The sequence below is a fragment of the Bactrocera tryoni genome, chromosome 3 (assembly GCF_016617805.1).
Source record: "Bactrocera tryoni isolate S06 chromosome 3, CSIRO_BtryS06_freeze2, whole genome shotgun sequence".
Taxonomy (NCBI): Eukaryota; Metazoa; Arthropoda; class Insecta; order Diptera; family Tephritidae; genus Bactrocera; species Bactrocera tryoni.
The window spans coordinates 54,436,399-54,442,331 of NC_052501.1; the positions used below are offsets into that span (position 1 = coordinate 54,436,399).

At 37.7% G+C, this 5,933-nt stretch overlaps 1 pseudogene; it reads left to right on the plus strand.

Moving 5' to 3' along the window:
- The first annotated feature begins 456 nt into the window (after nucleotides 1–456).
- On the plus strand, nucleotides 457–598 carry LOC120773204 (annotated as a pseudogene).
- The last annotated feature ends 5,335 nt before the right edge of the window (nucleotides 599–5,933 follow it).

The following is a 5,933-nucleotide window of genomic DNA, read 5'->3' on the forward strand; positions in this document are numbered from 1 at the left end:
TGCGAAGATGTTCGAGCAGCAAGCGAAGCGGTGACAATCGGCGATCGTTTGTTGCCATGCTTATGCTGTTGTTGTTTTTGTAGAACAATGTTTCAATTTTTGGTTGGTGACATATTCAATTAAAAATAAATTCTGCTGGGATTCGAACCTACGTACCAACGTGCTCGTCGTCACTTCTGAAGCGCTTACCACCTAGACCAGCATTAACACTTGAATTGCGTTGTCCTAATTATGGTTTGGTTATGCACGAAAGAAATATACAATGGATCGCCGATTGTTACCTCTTTCCTTGCTGCTGTACATATGCTGTAAAATATGTACATATGTTTGTATGCTTGTTCATTATTGAAGTTATACTGCTTTTTCTTTACTTTGTCTTTCATTTCTGCGAATTCTCAACTATTTTATGTGCCCTTTTTTTGAAATACCCTGCGTTGGTCCATTTTTTGGAAATCGACCCGCGATGACGAAGTATTTTCGTTTTATCTGACAGCGTGAGGTTAAGAAGTTCATTTCTAATTTTGTCTTGTAGCAAATTAGAAATGATGTTTCTTCGAAAATCGTTCGCTTACAACGGATAAAACGACTTCTGAGTGGTGATTTTAATGAATGAATTCCTTTTGGTTGAAACGCTCTGCGTTGGCCGTTGAAAAGTTAAGACTATACTTTTCAGGATCATTCATTTCTTCAAAGAAATTAATGACCTTTAGAAATATGCATATTTGCATTATTTCGTTGTCATTTCCATATTCGTAGCAATAGAAGTTCTATGGCATAAGTAAAGTAATGGCCGCCGATTGTCACCCCTTGCCGCTGTAGCAGCTTCGCCTACAAACATGCGTAAATACATATGTATGTATGTATACGTATGATCGTGAATACATATCGACGCAGATTTTTGCGAGAAGCACTAGAAAGTTGTGCAATTTATGATTTTTGGCTTTTGCCATCGTCGCGAAAAGACGACTTGTTGGCAAAGACATGCTTGGGGAAAACAGCACAATATTATCGTGAATACCGAACAGGAAAGAAAGCAGAGCGGGAAAAGGAGAAATGTATCAGAAGAGGTATTCCCCGATCCGTGGAAGATACAGCGTCTAGTTCTACTGGCAAGGCCAAAAAAGCCATCAGAAGAACCTTCATCTTATCGACCGCTTTGTATACTCGACACAATTGGGAAAGTGTACGAAAGCATTGTAAGAAACCGCTTGGAGGTAGCAATCCAAAAAGCCGGCGGATTATCAGAGAGACGGATTTATTAAAAAGAGGTCCACTATTAACGCACTAAGAGAAGTAGTCGACACTGCGAAATGTGCAATAAGTGGAAAAAGATGGAAAGGTGGTACAAAAAAATACTGCGCGTTAATAACTCTGGATGTAAAGAACGCGTTCAACTCCGCAAAATGGGCAAATATAATAAAAGTTCTACACGATATACACGCTCCTCATTATCTGATAAATATTATAATGAGTTATTTTCAAAATAGGAGATTTCTATTCGAGACGGACGAGGGCACTCAGAGCTACACTATCTCCAGTGGAGTTCCGCAAGGCTCGGTTTTAGGCCCGCTGCTATGGAACCTGATGTACAACGGGGGTTAAGAATACCGCAACCAAAAAATGTGGAAATAATCGCATATGCAGATCACCTCCTAGTGGTAGCTGTAGCTAAACATCTGGATTACTTCCGGATGAAATGCAATGATAGGATAAATGGTTTGCGTCGATGGTCTGCTACCATGAGTCTAGAGCTGGCTGAGCAGAAAACAGAAGTCCTGCTCATAAGTTCCAGGAAAATTGAGGAGAAAATATCGCTCACCATAGGAAATGTGAGATTACTTCACAGCCGCAGTTGAAGTACCTTGGGGTAATACTGGACTTACGACTCAAGTTCAAGGAACATTTGGAAAATGCGACGCGTAAAGCAAATAAAATATATAATGCGTTATCTAGAATGATGGCAAATAAAGGCTGTGTGCGTTCCAGCCGACGATGTTTAATAGCTAAGGTAATAAATTCAGTTATCCTGTATGCGGCTCCAATATGGATAGGGGCGCTAGAAATAAAATCATATGCTAGACCAATTAACACAGTGCACAGGCTTTCAGCAATACGCGTGATAAGTGCTTTCTGAACCATTTCAAATGAAGCCGCTGAGCCAGTATGGCACCGATTGACATCCAGGGAGACGAATTCGCGCGAATATATAGCTTATCAGAGACGTCTACCACAGCAAAAATAGAAGAGAGAAGTAAAAGCATTGCAATGTGGCAGCAACGGTGGCAAACTTCATGTAAAGGACGGTGGACCTACCGACTCATTTCGGACATACATTCGTGGATAGGTAGACAACATGGGGACTTAGATTTCCACCTTACCCAAATACTCAGTGGGCATGGTTGCTTCAGAAGCTACCTATTCAAATATCGTCATGACTTTAGTCCATACCATCCGACGTGTACAGAGTGTATAGAAAACTCTGAATACGTTTTCTTTTATTGCCCTCGGTTTACAAGTATAAGGGAAAAGTTGAAAACCACCCTTGGAGGTAGTTTCACGGTGGAAAATTTGACAGCGCTTATGTGCGAGTCCTCTATAAAGTGGAAAACTGTTAGCGGAGCGGCAAATCTAATTATTACAAAATTGAGACATTTAGAACAGATTAGGCGTCAGTCAGTCCATGCAATAAAGGAGACTAAACGTCTTCTTCTCTCCCATGAAGTAATACTTTGTTCAGTGGTCTCGTGGGAGAGACATAAGGTGGGAGTAGGTTAGGTTTAGTGGATTAAAGTCCCGCACTCCGGCTTTCGATGCTTCTACTATAAAAAAAAATCGCATATACCAATGAAATTGAAGCATGAATGTTTTTGTATGCATGTTTGCATGAATAGGTTTTCCTATAACTTGTGGAGAAATGCAAAAATGCTGCATTTGGCTTACTAGCGTTATTGACTCTGTTAACTGTGGTGTTTCGAATGTTGTGAACTTTAGGGTCACTCACGTTTACGTTTACGTTAAAAACAGACCGTTCTACCAGTTTGCTTTTGAAAAGTTCCCTTAGAACTAATGCGATGACTATTACCGCTACGAATATCAGACTGATGATTGAAAGAGATAAATTCGTGATTAAAGCTGCTCTGTGGGTTATATGTAGTGCTTTTAGGTGTTTGGTGTTGTTCATGTGGAGTTCTTTCAACATTTCCAAGTTAGGATTTCTGGTTTGGTGCTTAACGTTTCGCTAAAGGTATATTTTTGTTCGTCAATGCTAACTGTAGAATTGTGATATTGTACTGCGTACGATCCAGTAAAATTTATCTTTTCGTTGTCGATCCCTATTGTGCCATTGAGCTGATTTAGTAGTATGATGCCAGGTGATGGGACTTTAATATTTAATTTATATTTTATTTTAAGAGCCAAATGGTGTTGAATTTCTTCGTTCGTTTGTAAAGTTTTTATTATTTTATTTGATATTGTGGTGATATTGTTAATTCTGTCAAAAATTACTTTGTTAATTATTACTTGTTTATTGTTATTTTCTATTATATTGTTAAGTTGGTTTTCTAGAATTACTAGGTCGTCGTGGTCGGGATTTCCAGCGATCTATTTCCAGACTGTCCCTAGTGCATCTATTGATTTTTTAAATCTCCTTGGTTTAAGTCTGTTTAAATAAATCTGTGTCAAGTTTAGTTCGTTAATGAGAATAGGAAGGAGGAGATTTTCTTCAGTGATCTTTATCTTAATGATGCTGCTTTTTTTCATTCAATGTTTTCTGGTGTACATCCAGGTCGACTTTATGTATTATTCTGTACGTTCCTGTTTGAATTTTGGTTAGTCCTGTATTAAATGTTGCTAACTGCGAGTTGGTTTAGTCTATTATTTGGAAGTCTGCGTACACCAGATTTACGAAAAATCTGTAAGAGGTAGAAAAAAGAAAAAAAAGAAGGGGTAATAAAACTTGGTTTTAATGTTGCTTTTATGTACCGTTTGTCCTTTCTCCGTGATTACTACACTGGATTCATCCTCTTTCGCAACTTCTTTTTTATATCTAGCTGTGAGCTTAGATCCTAATCGTTTGTTTATTCTAACATATATTATTTCTCCAGGAGAGTAGGTTTTCGTTGGCTTTCGTGTTTTATTGTGAAATTGTAAATCTTTTGCTTGTCTTTTCTGAAGAGTTATGATATTATCTTGTCTTGCTTTCTCATATTGCTCTGGGTCTATTGAAATGCGTCTACCAAAAAATGTTTCTATTGGTCGTTTTCTTGTAGCAGAGTGTATGGAGTAGTTATACTCGTATGTGCAACGGTCTAGGAGTTCCTGAAAGGTGCGATGGGTATGTTCAGTTTGAAGACAACGCATAATTTCAGATAGGGTAGAATGAAATCTTTCTACCTGTCCGTTAACTTTGCTCGCGTAAGGTGGTGTTTTAAAAATTCTAATACCAAGTTGATCTTCGACCATAAATTGTATTGAAGATGAATTAGAGATTTCTCGTTGTCTATGACTATTGTTTTGGGTGCACCGAAAGCGAAAAGTATTTGTCGCAATTGTTCCCTGATATCTTCTATTGCTTTTGATTCTATTATCCTAACTTGAGCATATTTCGAAAATTTATCCATTGCAGTGAGCCAGTTGTTTTTCTGTATTGTATATATCTATATGGACTATTTCACCAGGATATTCGGGAATTGGGGTTTCGTGTAGTTGTGGTTTATTAGGATGGCGGTCGTATTTGTTCTCTTTACAAATTTTGCATTGCTTTATTATATTTGCTATTTTTGCTCTCATCATAGGAAAGTAAAACTTTTGTATGAGTTGTTTTTTATTTTCTTCCCTATTTCTGTGCGCTCGTTTGTGTTCTTTCAGTATCTCTTCAGTTTGTGGGTCCTCGTTTGGTATGTCTTCTACCTTTGTTTCGGTATATCGGATTTTATAATTACAAAAATGGAGTGGGTATATTTCCTGTATTTTTCCCATTATCTCTTCAGAGGTAAATATGCCATTTATCACTGAAGGATTTAGGTAATGTTTTAAAAGTGAAATTAGGTTTTCCCGAGAAAAATTGGGTTTTGTGATTATATGTCTATGGTACGTTTGGAACTTTATTTTGAACTGATAACTCTCTTCGTGTCCTTCTGAGATCCAAAGTTGGTTTTTAAAAGCATTTATAGGTGCCTCTACAGCTGGGATTAGATTGTGAGATGAGCTTTCGTCTGAATGTGTGGCAACTGATAAGGAATTTATTTCGAAAGGTCTGGATAGTGTATCTGCTACCACACTGCATTTTCCGGGTATATATTTAATTTCATAATTATATTCCTCGAGTATTGCTTTCCAGCGCTTTAACTTTGAATTGTTATTTTTGTTGCTCAGAGCGTACGTGAGATATTGATGATCCGTATGGATTACTACTTTTGCCGTGCCATACAGATAATTTCTAAAGGAATTTAGTGCCCAAATTATGGCAAGCATTTCTTTTTCGTTTACTGCATAATTCTCCTCGGTTTTGCTCAATGTCCTTGGTATGTTGTTATAGGTTTACCATTTTGTTCCATAACAGCGCCTATTGCGTATTTGGAAGCATCTGTAGTTAGGGTATTGTAAAATGAAGTCAAAGCAGCCTTGATTTTATTAAACGCTGCCTTAGCTTCCTCATTTAGATGTATGTGAGTTTTCTTTTAGATATTTTTTGACATCCTGCCTTCTTCGCCTAGAAGTAAGGATGTGAGTGGCTTTGCGAGCTTGGCAAAATCCTTGATAAATCTTCTATAATATCCGGATAAGCCTAAGAAAGCTCGCAAGTCTTTGAGAGTAAGAGGGTAAGGAAAATTTACTATTGCTTGTACTTTAATGGGTTTGTAGAGATTCCATCGGAGGAAACTACAAATCCTAGGAACTCGACCTGTTTTTTGAAAAATTCGCATTTATCGATT